At 38.2% G+C, this 26,753-nt stretch overlaps 1 protein-coding gene and 1 non-coding gene across 6 annotated transcripts in view; one reads left to right on the forward strand and one right to left on the reverse strand.

Annotated features, from left to right (window-relative positions):
- Positions 1 to 26,753, forward strand: part of Memo1 (mediator of cell motility 1) — a 128,565-nt gene that overhangs the window by 23,535 nt on the left and 78,277 nt on the right. The window lies entirely within an intron of this gene.
- LOC147827032 (U6 spliceosomal RNA) lies at positions 12,280 to 12,386 on the reverse strand. The gene has a single exon (XR_015453306.1). It is a non-coding gene; the product is annotated as a U6 spliceosomal RNA (small nuclear RNA).

Below are 26,753 nucleotides of genomic sequence, written 5' to 3' on the forward strand. Positions count from 1 at the left end.
AGTGTGGAGAACATGAAAAAGTTGGATTTTAAGAATTAAAAGGATTGAGATTTATTGTGTAATATTTATAGTTATATCAAGGGCATTCTTAAGTGAAATTGGCTTTGTTTTAATTTTGGTAAGTGTGTAGTGGTGAAGAATGTAGTGACTACTGCTGTAGTTTGTTAACTCTGCTAATAAGTCACTGATTGTGCCCAAAGTAATTTTTCCCCCTTTTAGAGACAGGATCTTGCTATGTAGTTCAGGTTGGCTTTGAATTCACTGTGTTGCCCAGGCTGGTTCTCCTGCCTCAGCCTCCTGAGTACTATAGGCATATGCTATCAAGCCTGGCAATAAATACTTTTGACACTCTAATTCAAACAATAACAACTTAAATTTAAGAAACCTTCAAAGAAGCACTAGCACTTTTTTTTTTTTTTGGTACCGGGAATCGAACTCGGGACCTTGGCGCTAATGAGGCAGGTGGTGGAACCACTGAGCTAAATCCCCGGCCCTAGCACATTTTTATTTCAGGTTATTTCAACATGCTTCACTCCTTGCCTGACAGCCATTTTACTCCCTGTTCTTCCTCCCTAGACATGTTTAGTTTATTTATTGAGTATCTCTTTCTCTAATGTATATATGCACCGTGAGAACGTAGGCTGATAACCATTATATCCTCTAAGCCAGAAACAGCCCTGGTACTAAATACCATAGGCATTTTGCCAATTTTGTTAAATAAATTTATTATAAGTTGATGAATGAGTGAAAAGAATGTATGGAAGAAAATGATTTTGGTTATTCAAGGTAATGAGTAGAGCCTTGAAGTGCTGGGCCTGTGAGAGGAAGGTGGGAAATGGGAGTCCTGGGGCCCAGCGCAGGGAGGGAAGCCTTCTGTGGCTGGGCCAAGCACCCCCATTGGCTCCAGGGCCAGAGGAAGAAGAGTACAAGGTGGGAGAGTGGTGGAGTCTGCCACCTACAGTGCACAAGAGGAAAGCAGGCAAGAAGGCCCCTGGTGCTGATCCCTCTGCGGAGAGGTGATGGACGGCGTGAGCAGAGCCAGCCCCCTGCCCAAGGGCACCACAGATGGCAGCTGAATAGGGAGGAGGGGACCTAAAGTCCACCTTGCTGGAGTGCACACCGTGCCACCTTACCTGGCCCTCTCTGCCATTCACGACAAAAGCATGGTCAGGAAGACACCACAGTTAGAAAAGATGATGTTCAGGAAAACCAAGCCGACTCCTTTACAGCCCTGCAGAGAAAGCACCTAGATTTGCCAGAAGTGATGGAGATGGTGGTGTCCTGGACATTGTTAGGGTGGCTGGAGGAGAAGGCTGAAGAGCCTGTTTCCTTCTGTGCAGGGAGCAGGAGTGGCTGTAGCAGAAGGCGCATGAGCTGAGGCTCAAGATGCTCCTCGGTCAGAGGAGCCAGGAGCTGGCAGAGGGCCTGGACGCCCAGATGGAGGCACCACGTCCCTTCGAGGTGGTGGCCAGGCTCTTCCAGGAGGGGTATGGGATGCTGGCCATGGTCCTGGACACCACCCAGCGAGAGCTGCCCTTGAGGGCTATCCACCAGCTCCTCGTTGCCCTGCTGGCCAAGCCGACGACCACCCACCGTCTGCTGGCAGAGCTGGGCACCAGTGTTGCCTAGGAGGATGGGCAGGTGCCGGCTCTGCTGGGTGAGCTCAGGGATGCAACCCTGCGCAAGGATCACGCACTGAGGAGGTGTAGGGCGCCAGGACCACCCTCCACTGGTACTTCAGTCTCAGTGGAGGTGCAGCGGGGCACTCAGGGACAGCTGAGGTGCAGTCTCCTTGGAGACACCCAGCCACATGTGGTGAGGCCCTCCTTCACACTGTGGTGCTTCTCAGCTAGGGAGGGCTTTGTGCTGACTTGAGTATGACGTGGGGGCACTGGAGCACTTTACCGCTGCTTAGCAGTGTGGCTGTTTTTGTCTCTTATTTAAAAAAAGAAAAAAAAAGAATGAATAAAGGTAATAATTATATTTATGAATAAATACTTTATATAAATATTTTGTTCTATTAATAGGGATTTTGGCATATAAAATCACCTATGGAATATGAAGTTTTCGTTAACAAATGAATAATGATTCTAAACAGTTGTTAGGACCAGTGTAGTAGAAAACAGCACTAATTTCTTTTTAAAAATTTTTTTGCAGTACTCAGTGACCTGTAGGTTTAGTGAGGAGGTTGGTGATATTGGCCCTTATTCTAAAAACTGTGATTTCTGTGCTAGTTATGTTTCTGTTAGTAGCCTTTTTATTTTGGAATAATTTTAGATTTAGTGAAAAGTTGCAAGGAGTTTATATTTATCTCTTACTCTGTTTCCCTTAATGTTTACATCTTTTTTTTGTTTTGTTTTTTGGTACCAGGGATCGAACTAGGGACCTTGCTTACATTACTGCCAGGGCCCGTGTGGTTGAAGGGTCCACAGAGTGAGAAATCTGGGTGGAAGATTAAGAAAAAACAAAGACCAAGAGATGCAAAAGAAAAAAGTTGGGGCCAGGTGGAGCCTTCTTCCTGATGGGAGAAAAGGTCTGGCTGGCAACTGCAGCGTGTTTCTGTATAGTGTAGACCTAAGGGAAGTGCAGGGGGAGGTCAAAGGGGAAGCCTGTGATTGGAACAGGGACAGCAGCTAGGGTCTGCAGGACATCATGCTTGATGGTTCTCTGGTGAATGCACGGAAAGAAAGATAGTCCTCTTCTTGGCCAGGCCTTGCTTCACCATGCCCTCTTGTTGCCTCTTTTCCTCCTGAGGGGCCCTGCCTCATCCGAAGGAGGAAGCGAACAAGATGCATGTTCCTCGTTCCATGCCGGGCCCTGGTCATCTGTGGGAGGAGGCGAGAGGGCCTGGCCATAGTGATCTACAGCGCAGCACCATGACAAATTTGTTAAAAACTAAAAATAATTGGTCAATACTGGCAATTCCAGACTGTTTGATTTCACCACTATTTATACTGATATCTTTTTTTCTATTATAGAATCCAATCCAGGGTACCACATTACATTTCTTTCTTTCTTTTTTTTTTTTTTTTGGTACCGGGGGTCGAACCACATTACATTTCATAATCCTGTCTTTAGTCTACTCTGATCTGGTTTTGTTTTTTTGTCTCCCAGAGAGTTGTGAGGTATTTTATAGACTGTTCTTCAGTTTGAGTTTTTTTTTCTCTCTCTCTCATGATTATACTGGGATTATGGGTTTAGGAGATGAATACCACAGATGTGAAATGTTTTCATCAAATGTTGGGGGTACATGATATAAACAATGAGGTTAAACCTGATCATTTGTTTAAGGTTGGTAGTGTTTGTCAGGTTTCTCTGTAGTAAAATTACTATGTTTTCATTTCCATATTCTGTTCTTTGTATATGAGTCATTGAAGTTCAGCCCACACTTTTGTGGGAGGAAATACCTACATATATTATTTGAGTTCTTCACTAGGGAAGATTTGTTCCTACTTCTCACTTATTTATTCAATCATTTATTCATTTGGATATATAGGAACAAAAATCTGTATAGGAACAAATATCTATATATAAACATAAACTATATATAAACATCTACATATAAACAAATATGTATAAATATAAAATATAAAAATATAAATGTCTATATAAACAAATATCTATATAGGAATAAAAATATGTAGGAGCAAATGTATGTAGGAATATATATATACATATATATATGTAGTGTTTGTGTACTGTATATTTTCTGCTTCACAAAGTAATCCAATCCCACACTATTTTGTTGCGCAAATTTTTCTACCTTTAGCCATTAGGAACATTTTCATTTTGATTTTTGCATCCTCTTTACTTGCCTCTTTTGATTTTTAATACTTCTTGATGTGTACAAGATGCTCCAGTCTTGTCTTGTGTTTCACTGCTCTGTCTGTAGAATGTACCATTTTTCCTAGGAGTCTTGCTTTCTTTATAGGGAAATGTTATTTAGAAACTAAGATCTTAGCACTGGCTGTTTATAGCTACTTGGTGTCACTGCTTCTAAGCCCTGACAGTGAAAAGTTACTTATTTATACTAACTCATTTCTTTGTTCATTTATATATTAGAAACGAGTTTCTACTCATTTCTCCAATTCTGATCCCCTTATGTATTTGTGACTTCCTTCTACACTAAGAAACCTTGTTCTCATCTACCATGCACTGTTCCTTTATACATGTAAAGCAGGCTTAGAATTGTTGACCCATACCATTGTGTGAAACAGATTTACCAACTAGAATATAGGTTTATGTATAGTTTCTTGTGTCTTTAGCCTTACAATTTTGTTTTTTCACAGTTAAGTAACTTTGGAAAGATACTGACCTTTATAGCTGACTCCCCCCCTTAGAATTTTTTATTTGTAGTACAGTTAGACTTGATATGTCATCATCTGTATTCATTCTGGAATATCCTGACATTATAAAATTTTTGTTTGTTTAGCTTGTACTTATTTAAGTTCAGTTTTTAAAATGATTTTCGCTCTTTGGGTACAAACTTTTATTTAAATAGAAGGTCTGTTTATTTTAAAAAATTACATGTGATATCTTTGAGATGTCTCAGTATCTATTTGTAACCATCTGTCTCTTTCCACCTTCTGATTTGTTGTGTTCATCTATTTGGTTTTTGGACAACATATTTATTACAGTCAAGTTAAGTCTCATATTGAATTCTCTGGAACTTTATTTGGAATAAAATGTGTGAGTTTCGCATGTAGGTATAGGCATTAATTTTGTTAATGTAGATGCTGTTGCTTTTTGGTTCTTGTTTGTGGCTTTATCGGGCCAAAAATTTGAAGTTTCAGTACAAAATTGATAGATATCACAATATTTTATAAAATTATGCCAAATGTGGCAAGAAAGAACATCTGTTTGGTGATTTTTTTTTTTTTTTTTTGGTACCGGGGATCAAAGTCGGGACCTTGCGCTTGCGAGGCGGGCGCCAGAACCACTGAGCTAAATTCCTGGCCCTGGTGATTATTTTTAACATCTGGAAAAGTGGCTTTTACCACTAATAAGTTGGTATATTATACAATTATAAGACAAAGAGACAGGTTTAGGTTACTTTAGGTAATGAAGATTTATTATGGGAATGTAAGGGACACAGATCTCAACTGCTGCATACCAGTGAGTTAGGAAGAGAGTATGGTTGAAATGGGCAGTCATTTAGGAAATCAGGGAGTTCAAGGTACCTTTTACTGCGATGGTTCTCAGCTGTGTTAAGTAGTCTGTGGAGCCCTATATCAGATCTGTCAAATCATTAAACTTCTCTAGAAATAGTGATTCAGGGCTTGTGTATTTTTTCTGAAGCTCTATTTAGATGAGTCTCATGAATGCTTTTACTCTAGTGCCTTGGCATTAGTTGATAGGAGGTATGCTGCTTCATAGGGCTATTGACTTAATTTAAAAATGTGTGAGGGAGATAAATGGGATGGAAAGTCAGACACTGAAGATTAGTTTATCTTGTCACCATGTCTGTTTTGTGAAGAACTTTTTGGTTATTGAGGTTACTTACTGCCTGCTGGCCAGCCTGTGAATTGGCTCTCCTGGTGTTCAGTCTTTCCTGATCTACTCAGCATTTATTATGGTTTATATTATTATTTTTTTGATACCAGGGATTAAACTCAGGTCCTCGCGCCTGTGGGGCAGGTGGCGGAACCACTGAGCTAAATCGCCGGCCCACTATGGTTTATATTATTGTAGTAGTTGCTTCTGCTTCTCTCTATCCTCCTCCCTCTCTTCCTCTCTCTTTTCACTCTTCTCCCTCTATCCCTCCTCCTCTCCCTTACCCACCCACCTGGTTCTCCCTCTTCCTCTCCCCCCCTTCTCTCCCTCCCTCTCTCTCTCCCTCTCTCTCCCTCTCCCTCTCTTTCCCTCCCTTCCTGTCCCACCCTTTAGGGAATTGAAACGGCCTCACACAAGCCACGGAAGCGCTTTACCATTGAGCCACACCCCCAGCCTTTGCCCCTGCATTTGGTTATGTGTAAGAAATAGATTTTCATTTAATTTTGGATGGAAATTACTGACTGATCCATAGACAGTTAAGGCAGTTATTTCGAGCAAGAGAGCCTAGCCACAAAGAATGACCTATCCCAGAGCAAGGTGTTAGAAGTAGAGAATTGATAAGCAACATTCCACAATCAAAAGAATGCACAAAGAGGGGTGGGTTTACTGAATAACCAAGGAGAATTTATTTTGGCAGTTGAGCAGATTGTACCCCTCTGATCTCAGACAGTGAGAAAAAGGGGAAAGGACCTTGTAAGGTAGGGAAATAAAAGCCATAGCTTGTTTGAATCAGGTGTACCTGCCTCTAGACAGACAGCTGTTTTTGCAGAATCACCATTAGTTTCGCTACTGCTGTACTTCATGTCTCTGAGTCTATAATTTTGGTGTCTGGACAGTGGGCTTTTACTATGGTTCACAGGTAATGCAGAAAGGACTAAGGAAATAATTACAGTAGATAGGTATCAGAAGTGGCCCCTTTGTGGCAATAGAAGTGGCACAGAGAATAAAAAAAAAGAATAGAACTTAATTCATATATTAAAAATGCTTATAATGAAACAAATGTTGAGTGAAGAGCCTTGATTTAAAAATCAAAAAAAGTTCTCAAGGGCCAGGAATTTGGCTCAGTGGTTTCACTGCCTACTGTGCAAGCGCAAGGACCCAAGTTCGATCCCTGATACCAAAAAAAAAAAAAAATCAAAAAAAGTTCTTAAAGTATTAAAAATATTACATTGTTAATGACTTGACGTTAATATCTTTTATCCATCAGTTTCCCCTTTGTTTTTGGAGACAGGGTCCCACTATATAGTTTAGACTGGCTTTGAACTCTCTGTGAGGCCATGGTTTGGCCACAAACTCATGGAGATCCTCCTGACTCAGCCTTCCAAGTGCTGGGATTACAAGCATGTGCCACCATGCCTGGCTCTCTCATTCTTTTAATATTTAAAAGTATTGTTTTGGGGCTGGGGATATAGCTTAGTGGTAAGAGTGCATATTAATTTGGAGACCCTGGGCACTACAAAAACAAAAAACCCCTGTGTTTAGACAATTTTTCTTTTTCTTTTTTTTTTCAGTGCTGGTGATTGAGGCCAGGGGCTCATTCATTCTGGGAAGTGCTCTACCACTGAGCTACATGCCCAGCCTTTTTTGTTTGTATGTATGTATGTATGTATGTATGTATGTATGTATGTATGTATGTATGTATTTGTGAAACAAGGTCTCCCTAAGGTCCCTGGAACTGGCCTTGAACTACCTTAGCCTGCAGAGTAGCTGGGATTTCAGGTATGTCCCATTGTACCCAGTTAAGACGGTATCTGTTTTGGACATAAGATACAATCCATCCACTAGTTTTGTCCATCATGTAGTGTATCAATAAATGATTGTTTCCTCATATCAGTTAATCAAGAAGTATTTACTAAGTACATGGTAGTATTTCACTAAGAATTTGGAAAAGTAGGAAATAAGTACCATGAGCCCTCATGAAGTTAGGATGAGCTAAGAGTTGGAGGTTTATTCCATATTCGTCTTTCAGTTGTGACTTGGCTGGCAATCATCAGCTACAGCAGTGGCCTGGCGTTCTAATACCACAGTGTCTTAGCTTGCTCTTTGTTTTTGAAATTCAGGTGGTTTTTTTTAATGGTTTACTACTAAAGTTGACGTTTAACATCAATTTCAAGGTTCATCAAGGTTGTAATATGTTACTTCATTCCTTTTTATAGCTGAATTGATACTGTGTTGTATGCATAAACCAAGTATTGTTTATCCATTCACCTGCTGATAGATGTTTCAGAGGATTCTTTTCACTTTTTGACATTTGTAAATAGTGCTGCTATGAATGTTTATTTGTAAGTATCTGTTTTCAAGTCTTTAGGATGCATACCTAGGATTAGGTAATGAATCATTGGTGATTCTGTTAATCATTGAGGTTTTGAATCATTGGTGATTCTGTTAACTTCTTTAGGAAACACCAGACTGTTTCCTGTAGTGTCACAGTCACTGTCCTTACCTCTGGGGCAAATACCTGATACTTGCACCTTAAGGCAGGAGAGGTTTATTTGGCTCATGTTGTACAAGTTTCAGTCCATGTTTGGCACACTAGAATATAGAAACTGGGCCTGGGGAAAGGAAAGCTGTTCACCTCATGGTGGCCAGGAAGCAGAGAGAAAAGGAGGAGCCAGGGAAGGAGATGTACCCTTCTGGGTTGTGCCCTGGTGACTTACCGCTTCTAAACCAGGCCCCACCTGCTAAAATCACATTTACCCATAGAGCTTCTATGATTCAGTCACCTATGGGCACATGAAACTCTTGGGGGACATTTAGATGTAGACTGTAAAATACAGTGGCTACATCATTTTATGGTCTCACGAACAACATATAAGGGTTCTAGTCTCTATATGCTAGCTATCATTTGTTGTTATTTTTTAGTAGTCATTCTAGAATGTGTGAAATGGTAACTCATTCTGTTTTGATTTGCATTTCCCTGTTCACTAAAGACATTGAGCCATAGTTTCATGTGCTTATTGGCCATTTGTATCTCTTTGGGAAAAATGTCTATTTAAGTCATATGGCTATTTTTAAATTGGATTGTCTTTTTGTTGAGTTGTAAGAGTTTTGTATATAATTTGGGTACTGATTTCCTGTGAGATTATATGAATTGCAAATATTTCTCCCATTCCACAGGTTGTTGTCTTTTTTTGGTTAATATCCTTTGAGGCACAAAGGTTGTTAATTTGTTTTTATTTGTTTTTTTGAGACAGGGTCTTGCTGTGTAGTTCATGCTGACCTTGAACTCATAGTGATCCTCTTGCCTCAGCCAAGTGCTGAGATTACTGACACGTGCTACTACACCTGATTAATTTTAATGAAGTACAGTTTTATCTGTTTTTGTTGTTTCTGCTGCATGTGCTTTTATTGTTATATCTAGAAACTATTGCCAGATCCAAGATTAAAAAGGTTTGCTCTTTGTTTTCTTCTGAGAATTTTATACTTTTAGCTCTTATATTTAGGTTGTTTATCTGTTTTGAATTTTTCTTAATATGGTATAGACTGAAACTTCATTTTTTGCCTGTGGATATTGACCTGTTTCAGCACCATTTGTTAGAGACTTATTCTTTGCTCACTGAGTGTTTAAATCAACTGAATAAATTTAGATTTATCTTGAATTCTCAGTTGTATTTCATTAATCTGTCTCTGTCCTATACAAATGCTACACTGTTTCAATTATTGCTTTGTAATGTTTTAAAATTAGGAAGTATGAATTCTCTACTGTTGTTCTTTTTCAAGATTTATTTAGGGGCCCTTGCAATTTCATAGGAATTTGAAGACTGAATTTGAGCACTGGCTCATTCATATCTGCAGAATAGGCTGTTGGGCTTTTATTTTATTTTTTATATTTTAACCAGACTGGTATTAGAACCTAGGGCATTGCACACTGAGCTACATTCTTAGCCCATTTGTTTGGATTTTTAGCAGGGATTGCATTGGATCTGTATCATTTTGAGAAGTATTACCATTTTATCAATAGTAAGTCTTTCAATTGATAATCTTATTTGTTTAGGTCTTTATTTCAACACTGTCTTGTGGTTGTTAGTGTGCAAGTCTTTCATTATCTTGGTTAAATTTATTGTGAAACATAATATTTTGATTTTAGCACATTTGGAGTTTTTTCTTCAATTTCTTTTGGATTGTTTTTTCTAATAAATAGAGATAAAACTGATTTCTCTTGTATCTTGTGTCCTACACCATTGCTGAATTCCTTTCTTAGCTTTATTTTATTTTACTTTTTGAGACAGGGTCTCACTATGTAATTCAGGCTGACCTTGACCTCACGGCAGTCATCCTGCCTCAGCCTCCTGAGTGCTGGCCTTACAGGCGTGTGCCACCATGCTTGGTTGATCTTAAGATTTAGCTAACATGAATTGTGCTGCTATAAGCAGTGTGCATGTATCACTGTAATATGATATTTTTAACTGTTTTGGTAAGATACCTAGAAGCGCTATAACTGGGTCAAATAGAATTTGTAGTTTTAGTATTTTGAGGAATCTCCATACTGGTTTCCATAGTGGTTGTACTAGTTTACATTTCCACCAACAATAAAGAAGGGTACCTTTTTTCCTGCAGCCTCACCAGCCTTTGCTATTATTTGATTTCATTTCTTCTCTTTCTCTTTTTTTTTTTCTATTATTTGATTTTTGAATGATTGCCATTCCTTCTGGGGAAAAATGAAATCTGTGTTATTTTAATTTGTATTTCTCTAAAGGCCAGTGATACTGATCATTTCTTCATGTATTTATTGGTCATTTGTACTTCTTCTGTGAAATATGTATTCATTTCTCTTGCCCATGCTAGATACTAGTTCTCTGAAGAATAGCTGGTGAAAAGTTTTTCCCATTGTGTAGTTTTCTTTTCACTCTGTTGGTTGTTTCTTTTGCTGTGCAGAAGCCTTTTTTTTTTTTTTTTTTGGTATCAGGGATTGAACTTGGGACCTTGAGCTTGCAAGGCAGGCAGTGGAACCACTGAGCTAAATCCCTGGCCCCTAGAAGCTTTTTTTTTTTTTTTTTTTTTTAAAGGGGAAGGGGTTTATTTGGCTTACAGTTTGTAGAGGCTTCAGTCCATAATCAGCCAACTCCAAGGGAGGGATGACAACAGGCATGGCAGAACAGAAACAACACGCCACACACAAGGTAGCAAAGGTAACAAGAGTTAACTGCATCTCCCTCCCTGCCCCTTTTATTTTATTCAGACTACTTAGGGTAGGTAGCACTCACACCCATAATCCTAGTGTCCTTGAGCCTAGCATTGCATCATGAATCAATTCCAGCTTCACAAACTCTAGATCAGTCCTATGACCACATGAGGCTTTGGGGGGACATCTAGACCCAAGCCATAACATTCTGCCCCTGGCCCCCCAAAGACACCTGTACATTCCTTTACACAAAAAGCATTTAGTCCGTCTCTAAGAGTTGCCAAAGTCTTAACAGTTTCAGCATTGCTGAAAAGTTCAAATCCCAGGATTTAAGGCAAACTCTTTAACTGCAGGCCCCTATACAAATGAAAAGAAAGTTAAACATTTCCAACAATGGCTCAAGATAGACATTACCATTCCAAAAGGTACAAACTGGAGGATACAAAGGCATGGGACCAAAGTAAGCCCAAAATCTCGTAGGGGAAACACTAAATCCCACAGTTCCATTTCCAGCATCTGAGGCAATCTGTGGCAAGATGTGAACTCCAAAGGGCTTGGGTGGCTCCGCCCCTGTGGTACTTCTGGTGGTTGTAGCTCCCATGGCTTTTCTCTTGGGCTGGCTCTGCTCCCTCCTTGGCAGCTTTCCTCAGAAGATCCGTGCTCCTGGCTTCCCCAAATTTCTGGGGTCTCCAGTGCACCTTCGGCTTCATACTCACAGCTTCACACACTGCCCTCTCGGGGGCATCCTGCCTGGCCTCCCAGGCCTTCTTCTGAGATCTGAGTGGAAGCCTTCGTGACCCCACAACTCTTGCATTCTGGATGTGCCTAAAACCAGCACCACGTGGATGATGCCAGCTGGAGCACACCTTCCCTCTGTCTTGGCTGTAGGGGTCGAGTGCCTGGATTGCTGAGCGCTCTGAACCCAGTCCTGAGGAACAAATCCTCTAGGCTGCCACCATTTTGGAACAGCTTCCCTAGGCTGCCATTTTGCAAGAATTTCCCTAGGCCACCACCATTCTGGAACATGGTGTGGCTGTCACCATTTTGGAACCTGGTGCTCTGGGGCTTTTTTCTCAAAGGAAATTCCTTCACCTTTATAACTCTCAGGCTGCAAAGTGTGGAGTCCTGCTGCTTCTGTGATGCTGTCAAACCATCTTTTCTATTTTCCTGTTCCTTTTTAGTAATCAAGATCTGTTCTGCTCTATCTTTGCAGTCCACAGCTTTACTGGAGCTTCCTTTCTGGTCCAACTCAAAATGTTTTAAATCATTCTGCTGGGCTTTTTGCTCCTGATTCTCAACACAGATCTGGCTAAAAGTCCCCAACAGTAGCCATGCCACTGCCTCAATATTTGACTGCCTTGAAATTTATTCTGCAAGATTAATTAGTCCACCACCCTTAATCTCAGGCAAAGTCTCTAGACATGAACAAAATGCAGACAAACTTTCTGCCAAGCCATAACACACATCATCTGGAGTCCAACAGCCATTACAGGCCTACTTCCTAGCAGAAACCTTCCCACCCTGATATTTATAAGCTTTCTGGTCTTCTGATCTCTGACCAGAATCTCCCATACAGGATAGCCTAAGGCATGCCAGCCCTACTTGAAAATATGGAACACTTCACAAATTTGCATGTCATCCTTGGCCGGGGGCCATGCTAATCTTCTCTGTATCTTTCTAATTTTAATATATGTGCTGCCGAAGCGAGCACCCCTAGAAGCTTTTTAATTTGAATCCTATTGATCTCACTTATTGGTTCTTGGTATTTCCTGTGGAACTGGGGTTCTGTTCAGAAAGTCCTTGTGTACACCTGTGACTTCAAGAGTTTCATGTGTTTGATCTTCCAGCAGTTGAAGTGTTTTTTTTAATATTTAGTTCTTTGATTCAGTTTGATTTTAGTTTAGTACATGGTGAGAAATATGGACTGTTGAGACACAGTGGTGGCAGACCAATGGCTTGTGAGAATCATCAGGCTATGTCATTGAAAGCTCTAAAAGGTTTGCCATCACTACTCTAGAGTCAGTCTTCTGAATGTGGACAACCAGTTTTCTCAACACCATTTATTAAAGAGGTTATCTTTCCTCCAGTGTATGTTTTTGGCCCATTTGTCAAAAAATGGAATAGTTCAATGTGCTTGGGGTTGTTTCTGGATCCTCTATTCTATTTCATTGAACCTCATGTCTTTTTGTGTCAGTACCAGGCTATTTTTATCCCACCAACTTTGTCATATAACTTCAAATCCAAGATTGTGAGGCCTCTTGGTTTGTTCTTGTTGCCCAGGATTGCTTTTGCTATTCTGGGTCTCTTCTGGTTTCATATGAAATTTAGGATTGTTTTTTCTAGTTATATGAAGAATGCTCTTGGTATTTTATTGGAATTGTATTAAATCTGTGTATCAGTTTGCAACATAAACATCCAAAAAGGAATTAATATCCACTATATATCAGGAATTCTCAAAGGTCTGTATGTCAATTTGGAAAGTATGGTCGTATTGTCTGTATTGGTTTTCCCTATCCAGGAACAGGAGCTATCTTTCCATTTTCTCATAATCCTCTTCAGTTTCCTTTCTCAAAGTGCGTTACTTTTCATTGTAGAGGTCTTTCACTTCCTTGGTTATGTTAAATCCTAAGTATATATTTAATTTTTCATGGTGCTATTGTGAATGGTATTTTTTCCCTTGATTTATTTCTCTGTGGGTTCCTTATTAGTATACAGGAATGTTACTGATTTCTGTGTGTTGTTCTGTGTGTATCTGTGTGTTGTATTGTTCTGTGTGTATCTTGCTACACTACTGAATTAGGCTATTATTTCTAAGAGTCTTGCAGTAGATTCTTTTGGGGGAGGGTCTTCTATGTAGAGGATTGTGTCATCTGCAAATAATGACAATTTGACTTCTTCCTTTCCTTTCCTATATATATTCCTTTTATTTCTCTTTCTAGCCTAATTGTTGCTAGTATTTTTTTTTTTTTTTTTTTGGTACCGGGGATCGAACTCAGGTCCTTCCGCTTGCAAGGCAGGCGGCGGAACCACTGAGCTAAATCCCCGGCCCTGTTGCTAGTGTTTCAAGTACTATGTTGAACAGAAGTGGTGATAGTAGACATTCTTGTTATGTTCTCATTTTAGAGGGAAAACTTTTAGTTTTCTTTTTTGGTACCGGGGATCAAACTTGAGACCTTGTGCTTGCGAGGCAGGCGGTGGAACCACTGAGCTAAATCCCCGGCCCAGCTTTCAGTTTTTCTTCATTTAATATGTTGTTGGCAGTAGGTTTGTTATAAATGATTTTTACCTAATTGAGATAAAGTCCTTCTCTACCTAATTTCTTCAGTGTTTTTATTGTGAAAAGAAGTTGGATTCTGTCATAGACTTTTTCTACAGCCATTGAGATGATCACATGATTTTTGTCTGCTTCTCTTTATGTGATGTAGTACATTTATTGCTTTGTGCATTTTGAATTATCCTTGCATCCCTGGGATGATGCCTGCTTGGTCATGATGTATGATCTTTTTTTTTTTTTTTTTGGTACTGGGGATCAAACTCGGGACCCTGTGCTTGCGAGGCAGGCGCCGGAACCACTGAGCTAAATCCCCAGCCCGATGTGTGATCTTTTTGATGATCCGTTGGATTGAGGATTTTTGCATCAGTAGTCATTAAAGATATTGGTGTGTAATTCTCTTTTTTTGGTTGCATCTTTGTGTTATTTTGGAATTAGGGTAATGATACTTTCCAGGAATGATTTTTAAGTCTCCTTTGCGTTCAGACTCATTAAAAAGCTTCAGCACTATTGATGTTAGAACTTCCCTGAGGTTTTTTGTAGAATTCATTACTAAATCCACCTAGACTTGGGCTTTTCTTAGTTGATAGGTTTTTTTAAAAAAAATTATTGCTTAAGTTTCATTGTTTGTTACTGTATAATTCAGGGCTTAAAAAAAACCTGTTGGTTCAGTTTTACTAATTCTTATGTATCCAGGGATATATCCATTTCTTTTGAATTGTCCAGTTTATTGGTGTACTGTTTATGAAGTAGATGTTAATAATAATATATATATACATATATATATATTTTTTGGTACCAGGAATCAAACTCAGGACCTTGCGCTTGTCAGACAGCACGGCGCCACTGAGCTAAATCCCTGGCCCTGTTAAATAATAATTTTGATATTGGCAGGGTCTGTTGTGATTTTACCTTTTTAATTTCTAGTTGATTTGGGTTTTTCTCTCCCTTTTTGATTATATTGGCTAAAGGTTTGTCTATTTTGTATGTTCTTTCAATAAACCAACTTCCTGCCAGGGATGTAGCTCAGTGGCACAGGGCCTGCCTGGCAAGCACGAGGTCCTGAGTTCAATCACTGGTACCAAAAAAAAAAAAATCAACTAAAATTTACTAGAAATGTTTGCTTGCCTTGTAGAACACTTGCAGAACAAGTTACTTGCAATACAAGGTTTTACTGTATTTTTTTTCTTTTTTTTTTTTTTAATACCGGGGATCAAACTCGGGTCCTTGCGTTTGCGCAGCAGGCGTTGAAACCACTAAGCTAAATCTCTGGCCCTTACTGTATTTTTTTCAAGTGGCATTGTGAGGTCAGGATTTAAAAGATACTCAGATGGTTCCATGTTTAGCCAGTTAGGAGTCCCTTTAAAGTTGGTTCTGAATTCTTTTGAGAATAATCCTATTAATCTGATAACTTTCTTTCATCCTGGTATATTATTATGCGTTCTTTAGAGAAACAGAATCAAAAGGGTGTGCATGTATGTGTGTGAAAACACAGAGAAACACACACGTGCGCGCACGCACACACACACACACACACACACACACACACACACGGGCCAGGGACAAAATATATCCTTTGAATGTTTGCCCCCAATGACTCGTTTACAAAATTTCTACCACTTCTCAATAGCCCATTCAGCTATGACTCCATTATTAGATTAATGGATTCATGAGGTAATAGGAGCTAGTCATCTTCCAAAGGGCCACCTTTGCATTGGGTGTGGTCCCCTGCTGCACTGGGGAGCAAGAGTTCAACACATTAGCCTTGAGCGGGTTGGGAAGGGTTCATATCCCAGCCGTAACACCTAGGAAGGGACACTTTCCAGTTTGAATGTGAAGGCAGGAAAAATTTGATGTTCTACCTAAAATAGGCAATTGGGCAGGAGGGGGTCAACCTTTATTCTCTGTTCCTGCCTTCAACAATTGTGGATGAGGTCCACCCACATTAGAGAGGCAAAGTGCTTGACTCATTCAACTCATTCAGATGTTAATCTCTTCCAGAAATACCCTCACGGTAATGCTTGACCAAATGTCTGAGGACCCTGTGACCCAGTCAAAATTGATACATAAAATTAACTGGTACCTCTGGTATAAGATGTTCTGAGCTTGTTTTGTACAGTTCCTGTACCACATATGGGACTCACCATTTTTCATTGATTTTTTTTTTTTTTTCTTTTTGGTACCAGGGATTGAACTCAGGTCCTTGTGTTTACGAGGCAGGTGGCAGTGGAACCACTGAGTCAAGTCCCTGGCCCGGAATTTTGATCTTAAATAAATACGTAAATAAATTCTTAGAAATATTTTTGTCAGTTAATGCCTTCTGATGGTTATTTTGATGATCAAAACATTGAGATTAGTAATTTTTAAAGCTATTCTTCAGAGTGATTGATTTTGGATTTTCATTAGGAAAAGTAATTTAAGAGTCATGAAATTGGCTTATGTTTTATATAGTTACATCTTTTTTCACTTTGGGAAAGATTCTTAATGGCCTATGTTTACATGTTGATATTTCTTTGTTTCTTTTTTTTTGTGGGTTTTTTTTTTTTTTTTTGTACCGGGGATCAACTCAGGACTTTGCTCTTGCAAGGCAGGCGTGGTGCCACTGAGCTCCCCAGCCCTTTTTTGTGTTTTTGAGACAAGGTCTCACTATGTAGTTGAGGCTGGCCTTGAACTCATTATGTAGTCCAGGCTGGCCTTGAACTTGTTGTAGCAATCTTCCTGCCTCAGCCTTGACCTTGCAGCAGTCTTCCTGAGTGCTGGGATTATAGGCACCTGCCACCACGCCTGGCTTAGTTTCTGATAAAATTTGAGAGAAATACAAAATGAAAGGTGACAGTACAGACCTACCTGGTAAAATGCTTATATATGTTTATAATTCTTTTTTTAAAAGCATAAATACAAATAATTCTACCTCTTAGCATATTTCAATAACTTAGACTTACTGATATGATTGAGTTTACCATATTGAATTTCACAAAATAAATTGAGGCTCGGATCTGGTTAATAGGAAAGCTAGACTGGACCCTGAGTCACTTGCCTTTTAGATTAGTGTGATTTAGCGGGAGAATCCCAGTTCCAAATAAGACCAACATGGCCCAGACTTTTGGCATTGCCATTCATTAGCTTTATTCCTTTGAGGAAAGTTCATATTTTTATTTATTTGTAAGCTAGAGATGATATCATAAGGTTATTATGAGTTATCCATGATAATATGTGTGTGTGTGTGTGTGTGTGATGCATGCAATGCATGCTAAACACATGTTCTACCATTGAGCTAGAACCCCAGCCCCTATAAAACTATTTGAAAAAACCCAGTGATGTACCTGAGTCATTCTACGTAAACTATAAAGTTTGAGTTTTCTTGTCTTCCCACTCTCAGTCTTTTCTGGCATATTGTTGCCACCTTCTTGAATCAAACATTAGGTATACATAAATTAGCTGAAAATGGTATATGCTTTTGTTGTATTGGTTATCTTGTACATAGTATTTGCTTAGCACACTTTTTCCTTAGTAGAATAAAAAGTTGATACTTTTGAGATTTTCTGCATGACACTTACTGAACTTTAAATTGAAATTTTGCTTTGCTTTTCATCCTGAAATTCTTTTTTGGTACCCGGGATCAAACTCAGGACCTTGCGCATGCGAGGCAGGCAGTAGAACCACTGAGCTAAATCCCCGGCCCCTGAAGTTCTTTATGTAAAGTAAATTTGCTATTCCAATTTACTGTAATTATTGAATATTGAACATGTATGTATGTGTGTATGCATGCATGTATTTATGCTGTGGCTGATTTTGTTGATGTTCAGGGCATTGTACATGCCTCTGAACTATATCCCTAGCCCCACAAATATTTTAAATTATATTTTGTGTGTCATAATGATCCAGTGTACTTGTGTTCATACTTGTGTCCTGCTGCAGTAAACAGGTTTAGAAAGGCCAAAATTAATAGATGTTTAGAAGTTGCTTTTGATGTTCTTAGATGAAAGCTGTGCTACCATACCAAATGCTAGTATTTTTAATTACATGCTCCTGTTTCTTTCTATGTGTCTGTCTCTCTCTGTCTCTGTCTCTCTAGTGTTAGGGATTGAACCCAGTGGCTTGCTCATGCTTGGCAAGTGCTCGACCACTGGGCTACACCCCCAACCCCTACACTCTCCTTTAAAACATGAAATACTGGTTTGAGTTTTGTAGAGTGAGCTGTAGGATTATTAGCCTTTATGTTTTAATGTGAATATGTACAAAAAAATCTTAGAAACTGTTTATCTTTCAAAAAATGCACTTTCAAATATAGGTTATTTGTTACCTATTTGGCTACAGTTTCAGAAACATGTTACTGAATATTGACTTTCATATGAAATTAATAAATGGCTTTTTTTTGTTGTGAGGTATAAAACATGATTACTAATGTCTAAGGTTGTATTTTATAAGGTTAATGAATTGTATTTGAGGTGTTGTGGACTTCAAATTGGGAGACTCAGATATGAAAAAGGCAGGGTTTTTTGTTTGTTTGCTTTGTTTTTTGGTACCGGGGATTGAACTTGGGTCCTTGCGCTTGCACAGCAGACGGTGAAACCACAGAGCTAAATCCCTGGCCCGAAAAAGGCAGTTTTAATTGGCTTCATTTTCTTCCTGAAGTAGTTTCATTTTCTTTCTCGGTTTTCTTATAACTCAGTTTGTCTGTAGCTACTTGTAAATTCAGCTTTTTAAAAAAAAAAATTTATTTATTTTTTCTTTGTAAATTCAGCTTTTACCTGCAGCCACCAAAAAGCGAAATCTGTTCACTGCCATTTTCTCTCTTCTCATTGTGCTCATTTGATACCAAACATAAATTCTGTTAACATTCTTAAAGATCTCATCTCTTTACCTCCTTTGTACTGTACTTTCCCTTTATCTCCTGAGTGGCAGCTCTTTTTCTCCCTCATTGGCTCATGTTCTACATTGTCTCTGTATCAAGACTGTTTTAACATTTGTGCTGTCATCAACAGTCCATTCACCTTCAGAAGGGTCTTTATTTATTTTCCTCACTTTACAACTCAGATTACTCTGATATCTATGTTTGAGTCTTTGATCTAAACTTAAGGCTCTCACCCCCCCCCCCATTAAGTTTATTGGTACATTTTAGGTATAAAATACATTTACACACATCATTGGGCTCTTGTACCATTACATGAGTATCTTGGTTCTCATTTTCTTTCCCCTTCCCCTGCCCTCCCTTCACCCCCTCCACCCTTCCCTATTTGCAAAGATTTTGTTTCCATTTTTTTCCTTTTCTCATATTTTTTCTTTTCACTTCTTTCCTTTCCCCTACCCTTCCCACTTCCCCTGCTCCTTTAGACCCTTACTTCCTATTACATAATATCAATTATACATTTTTAAAATTAAAATATCAAGACCTAGGAGACATTACCACAGATTTTACAGAATTTAAAAGGATATAGAAAGCATATTTCAAAAATGTTTTGAAATAAATTTGACAACTTCTAAGAAGTACCTTGGAAGACAAATTAATGAAACTAACTCTGGAGGATATATAAAATTTGAATAGCACCTATTAAAGAAAGTATATTCCTAGCTTGAAAACCTACCTATATGACAACAATAGGCTCGTATACATTTGAACTGATAAATTATATCAAACATTTAAAGCAGAAAAAAAAAAAGGAACACTTCTCCCCTCATTTTAGGAAATCAACATTGTGCTAATCCTAAAACTGGATAAAGATAATAGAAGAAAAAAGTATGAACATAGATAAAATTTGTTTCACAAAACAAACTATTAGAAGTCAGATCTGGCAGTATGTAGAAAGTGGTTTTATTATAGGGATGGCAGTGTTGGTTCAGCATTGGAAGATCCACCCCCCAAAAGTCATCATTTTAACAGAGGAAAGGAAAAAGCCATATGATCCTGTCACTAGTTGGAGAAAAAATATTGGACTAAATTCCACGGCTGTTCATGGTAAAAGCTATCAGGAGAGTAGAAGTAGAACAGAACCTTCTCAACAGATAAGACATGTACTCCATACTTCCAGCGAGAACGCCTTACGTCAATGGAGAAGATACAATGCTTTCTCCTTAAAGTGGGAAACAAGGGCAGATAATCCCTACTCTTCATCTGTCCATTAAACTTTGAAACCTAGGCCCAAAACAAAATAGTCTGGCAATAAAATGACACAATTAGGATAGGATTGGCAAGGTAGAAGCAAAATCTTTATATGTAGATGAAATGATCATCTACAGAGAAAATACTGAGAAATCTCTAGGAGCCCCTAGAACTTGTATTTGAATTTAGCAGGATTAGAAAACACAAGGTATATATAAAAATTCAGGTCTGTATATACTTGCTATAAATGAAGAATTGGATATTGAAATTTAAAAGTCATGTAGGAATGCAAAGGACCTAGGAAAGTAAAAAGAAAAAGAAAAAAAAAGGGTTGGAAGACATTTAGTACGTAATTTTAAGACTTCTTCTAAAGCTGCAGTAATCAAGGCAGTGTTGGTGTAAGGAAAGACATACAGATCATTGGAATAAAACAGAATGTAGAAATAGAAACACACATATATGGTCCACTGAGTTTTGAAAGATTATTTAACATGAACATTTTATAGAATATAAACTCAATTCAGGAGCCGAGGAAAAGATAGTGTTTTCAGCAAATGGCAGTAGAACACCTGGTATCTGTATATAAAAAATTAGCCTCAACCCTTTATTTCCATACATGAAAATAACTTGAAGGGATCTATGAACCTAAATATGAAAGCCTAAAAGTATAAAACTTTAAAAGAAATTAGAAGGGAAAAATGTTTATGAATTTAGGATAGGCAAGAACTACGTAGGATACAAAAACCATGATGTATAAAAGAAAAAAATTGATAAATGAAATTCCATTAAAATTTAGAACTTTAAATGACATTGCTAAAATGAAAAGTAGTCCTTAAATTGACCGTATTTACATATGTGCATATAACCGATGACCAGAATATATAAAGAACTCTTACAGCTTATTCATAGACAACCGAATTAAAAAGTAGACACAGGAAGATGATAGCCAGTACAGCACAAGGAAAGGTGTGCAATTCTAGAATCAGAAAAATACTAATCAGTACAATAACAAGATTGAATTATACACTCATTAGGGAGATGAAGTTAAAAGCCTTGTCATGACTTTTTCTTTTTGTTGGATTCTCCCCCTTTGCGTTTAATTTGTCACGCCCAATAGATTCATTCTGCTGGGCTTCCTGGGGTCCTGGGGTTGTGATCCTCATTGTCTTTTCTTAGGATAGTGTCTAAAATTTTTTGGAGTGCTGGTTTGGTATTCATGAAGTTCCTAAGGTGCTCTTTATCATGAAAGTATCTTACTTCTCCATCAATTTTGAAAGATAGTTTTGCAGGGTGCCTCAGTCTGGGTTGGAGGCTGTTTTTCTTTAGGGCTTGAAATCCATCACTCCAAGCTCTTCTTGCCTTGAGGGTTTGCGTTGAGAAGTCTGCTGTGATTCTGATGGGCTTTCCTTTCTATGTGATTTGTTTCTTTTCTCTCACTGCTTGTAGAATTTTGTTCTTCTGTTGCATTTCTGGAATCCTAACTATTATATGCCAATGTGTAGATTTTTTTGGATCAAGGCTAGTTGGAGACCTATATGCCTCACTTATCTGTATGTCAAGTGCTTTTCCTCTCCTTGGGAGGTTTTCTGCCATCACTTCTGTGAACAGTTTTTTTTTATGTCATCTGCACTCTCTCCTCTTTCTTCATTGACTCCAATCAGTCTTATGTTATTCTTCTTTGCATCGTCTAGTAGCTGCTGGATTGATTTCTCATGGTCCCTTACAATTTTAAAGCAGTTTTTCTTTTCCTGGTCACTAATAACAATCTTATCTTCTGTATCTGAAATTCTGTCCTCATATTGGTTCATTCTGCTGTGTAGACTTTCGATGGAGTTTTTTAATCTCCTAGAAATCTTTTTGTATCTGTTTTATGGATTCTATTTGTTTCCTATGTTGGGATTCCATCATGTTCCTCGGATCCTCTATTTTTTTATATGTGTCCTCGCTAGATTTATTAATCATGTCTTGCACTGTGAGCACAATCTTTGCTGTTATCTGAGAAATTATTTCTGATTTCCTTTTTCCCAGATCCTCTTTTGTTGCCAGTTCAGAGTCCAGGTGGTTGAGTATCAGAGTGTTCCATCTCATTTCCCTTTGGGGTTGCTGTAGGTGATCTGGAAGTCTGTTTTTGAGGCTTGTTTACATGTCTTCTCAATTCCCTGGGGGTCGTGGTGGTGGTGGTGGTGGTGGTGATGCTTCTGGAGCTGCGAAGCTCACCTTCTCTGGCCTACGACTGTGGAATGGCGGTGGGGCAAGGTTGTCACCTTTTATTAGCTGGACATCTTTATTTGATAGTGTTGTTATTTCTTGTAACTTTCAGTTTGTCTAAATTAAAAGTTTTTATCTTAGAAATTTTATGGTTTTCCTTAATATTGTTTTTGGTGCTGATACTATCATTCATCTAGCCCCCTATTGTATTTTTATGAATGAATGTGTTTCTAGAGACAGGGCCTATTATGTTGTCCACATTTACCTTGAATTCTTGGGCCTCAAGTGATCCTCCTGCCTCAACTTCCCAAGTAGCTGAGTACAGGTATCTAGCTATTAGCCTTCAATTTTTGTTAACACTGACTTTTTTTGTGTGTGTAGTGCTAGGGATTGAATTCATACAGTGCTGTATCACCAAGCTATATTCCAAGCTGTTTCTTTTCTTTTCTTTTCTTTTTTTGGTACCAGGGATTGAACTTGGTCCTTGCACTTGCAGGGCAGGCGGGGAACCACTGAGCTAAATCCCAGGCCCTAAGCAACTTGTGTTTTAGCAAGTGCATGAGAAATACTACTTTGTGTTGCAAGTTATTTATCATAGTCCTGCTTCTTTCCAATAAGGCAGACTTGTTTTATTTTCTCAACAATTATGTTTTAGGATTTTGTATGAAATTATCTAGATTAACTAGTTCCAACTGGTTGATTTTAACCCAAAGAAAGAGAAAAAAGAAGCATGCTAGCTAAAATTGAAAGAAAATGTTGAATCTTTTTTAGATCTGCATTAAAGAAGTATTATGAATCCAACTTTAAGCATTTGTATTACTTGTATTATCCAGATTCATCTCTCTCCCCCAGATCATTTGGCCTTGTGTCTGAAAGTGAACATGTTGTATTTTCTTGAAGCCTCTATTTAAATTGTAAAGAGGAACATGGAGGACTGTGGAGGGGTTTTGAAATAAACATGAATATTTTCCCTGTACAACATTCTTATTAATTTTTAGACTAAAACAAGATTTAAAAATAATTTTCAACTTGAGCATCACTTATTTTCTAAGAATCTGGGTTTATTTTCGTTTGTTGTCAAGGTTGAGAGACAATGATAGAAGTGAGAGGCCAAAACACTGTTGAAAATAAACTTATGTAAATTTTAAGAAACTGGAGGTCCTTCATGGGTTAAAAATAGTTTGAAGGTTAAACTCATGATTATTTATTCCTAATTTTAACTTACGTGGTTTATATTAATTACAGTGAAAAATCCTCGTCACACATCTTCAAGAGTCTGTTAGTTATATTTATTGTATATAGTGAAAACAAACTCCTTTTAGGTAGTCAGCCTCATATTTTAGTGTTACATAAAGTCACATGGAGAGCTTATTAATTCCTGATGCCATCCCCACAGATCACGATGATACAGCAGTGGTGTCATACCTGGGGTATCTTGAATAAACTCATCCAGGTGATTCTGGTCTATGGACCACCTCGTGACTATTAAGAGGAGTAAGAATTATGATTTCTAAAGGGATAAATCATATACCATAAGATAAAAACCTCAATGGCAAGTGTATATAAAAATCTTCAGCAGTCCTGCGCACAGTGGTGTGTGCTTGTAATCCTACTTGGGAGGCTGAGGCAGGAGGATTGCCAGTTTGAAGCCAGCTTGGCCAACTTAGTGAGACCCTGCCTCACAAAGAGCAGGGGATGTAGCTCTGTGGTAGAGTGCTTGCCTATGATGAGCAAGCCCTTGAGTTCAATCTGTAGCAAAACATAACACAACACAACACAGCACAACAAAATAGCCTGAAACAAGCAGCACCATAACACAACATAGTAGGCTTGGTTTTGAACTTGACTTGCCTTCTATAAGACTAATTAATAGTAGTAGTCCTTCCTTTCCTATTAGTAAGGCATAACTTCTTGTTGGCAAGAGGATTCAACAATGTTGATATTGCATGGTCCAAGTAGAAAATAAATATCTTAGAAGTCAAAATTCCTTTTTCTTTTTTTGTGTGGGGGATTGAACTCAGGACCTTGTGCTTATGAGGCAGGCACAGCACCACTGAGCTAAATCCCCGGCCCTAAAATTTCCCTTTTTAAAAAATTCCTTTTTATTAGAAATTAAAATTGCCTTGATGCGAAAGTCAGAATATTTATCTTAAAAGTCAAATATTATTGAGGAGTAATACATTAGATTTTAATTTTCATCAAGTGAGGACAAGGGCTGAAATGGGTTAATCCTTTAAAATATTTTGAAGAGAGTGGTAAAATTATGGTAAAGCAGGCATTGTTATTCATGGTGCGTGAGTATAAGTGGATGCGATTTTAGATGACATTTTAAATATATAAAATTCCGATCACTATGTCCAATAAAGACATAGTGATTTACATAGTAATTCTGTTTCTGAGAAACTCACAAGGAAATAATTGTAAATATGGAAAAAGCTTTATATTGTTAGTAATATTTAAAGAAGCAGTGATCCATTCATACAGTGAAATATTCAGCAGTAAAATATCATTGAAGAGTTTAATGTAGGAAGACGTTTATGGCATGTTTTAAGTATGAAAGTAGACCCAAAAAATTATGTATAATTTTAAAGATGGGGTAAAAATTTAGAAAATGTTAAATTTGGTGATTTGTAATTACAGGATTGTGGTTTCTGCCTTTCCCAACTCCTTACCCTCCATAGTTTCTATACTGAAAGTGTAGGGTTTTTTTGTTTTTGTTTGTTTGTTTGTTTTGAGACAGCATCCTGCTGTGTAGTCCAGGGTAGCCCTGAACTCACTATGTAGCTGAGTTGAACTCATAGAGATCTTGCTGCCTCAGCCTTCCAAGTGTTGGGATTACAGTTGCTCTCCACTACACCTGGCTCTGAATGTGTTTTTCTATTGAAATGAAAGTAAATGATGGGCTGGGGATTTACCTCAGTGGTTCCGCCGCCTGCTTTGCAAGCACAAGGTCCTGAGTTCAATCCCTGGCACCAAAAAAAAAAAGTAAATGAAAATTATTACTTTAATTTTTAAAATACTTTAGATAAGGTACTGTAACTAGAAATTATTGAGGGATTTAATGACATAATTTGACAGGAGTAAGAAATTGTTTAACAGTAAAATGAGGTGGATATAAAAGACCCAAATTAATGGACTATACATGGATCATTGCTAAACCTATTTTCAGATGACAGTTTTGTAAATGATCTGGAGAAAGAAGTACACTGTGATCCTCCAAATCTGTAGCTCTTTTAGGTGTGAAATTCCAGTAGAATTGGTACTCACTATATGAAAAATTTGAGATACTGAAAGCAGGAAGAAAGATGGAAATGACTTCCAGTTGGCCAAATCAGAGAGCTTGTTGTTGCACATTAACGTTAAATACTCTTCCTTGGGTGGTTAATTGTTCCATGTGGTAATATTCTGAACTATAAAGTTTAGTCAAAAATGTAAATGAATTACTAAAATATTTAAGTGAATGGAAAACAAAGAATCCAAGATAGGGGCCAGGGATTTGGCTCAGTGGTTTTGTTGCCTGCTGGTCAAGTGCAAGGACCCAAGTTCGATCCCCGTACCAAAAAAAAAAGAATCCAAGATAATTGAATTTGGTGTGATCTTTGAGGTTTACATTAAGATTAGGAGTGTTTTTTTACAGCAAATTAAAAAAAATTTTTATTTGCTAAGGTATTGCTGTGAATGAATTGTGGGTCAGACTTAGTATGACAGGTCTTACATTCTTGTGTTCCCTAGGATGTTACACCAAGTGCTTGTTGTTACATGAAGAGTCCTGTCATGGATAATAAAAACCAAACAAGCATCCCTTGAGATGTTCCTAAAAACAAGATAATAGTTTTGTAAATAGTATGGCAATAAATTCTAAGTATATAATCATAGTCAGACATCAGTAATGAAAGGATTTGGGGGAGAACTGCTGAAGTGTTGTTTGGAGGGTGCTGGAGATCCAACCCAGAAGCCTGGTACATGCTAAGCATACATGTGCTCTACCACTAAGCTCATCCCTAGCCTCATTTCCTTCATTCATTTATTGGTGCTGGGAATTGAACTTGGCTACATCCTTAGATCCTATTTATTTCTAAGATTAGGTATTTGTAATTGGTAAGGCTTCTCAGAAAACCTTTTTTTTTTTTGCAGTACTGGGGATCGAACTCAGGACCTTGGGCTTGCAAGGCAGGCGTGGTGTCATTGAGCTAAAGCCCAGGCCCCAGGAATACTTTTTGTTGTAAGTGAGAAACAGTGGTTCCCAAATACTGGTCTTTGCGTTTTTACTGTTCTGCATTGAGTGATGGAATGTTTTTTTTTTGGTACCGGGGATCAAACTCAGGTCCTTGCGCTTGCAAGGCAGGAAGCGGAACCACTGAGCTAAATCTCTGGCCCCTGTTCTGCATTGAAATAAAAAATAGCAAAACATTGTAGTGAGTGAGGTTTTCATAGTGCTACTATATTTCATAACTTTTTCTTGAGTTAATGAGATTAGATAAGATTTCTTGGTAAGTGTT

This window comes from Heterocephalus glaber, unplaced genomic scaffold (assembly GCF_053883595.1).
Source record: "Heterocephalus glaber isolate CG9 unplaced genomic scaffold, H.glaber_assembly_v1.0 deba00001457, whole genome shotgun sequence".
NCBI classification, from domain to species: domain Eukaryota; kingdom Metazoa; phylum Chordata; class Mammalia; order Rodentia; family Bathyergidae; genus Heterocephalus; species Heterocephalus glaber.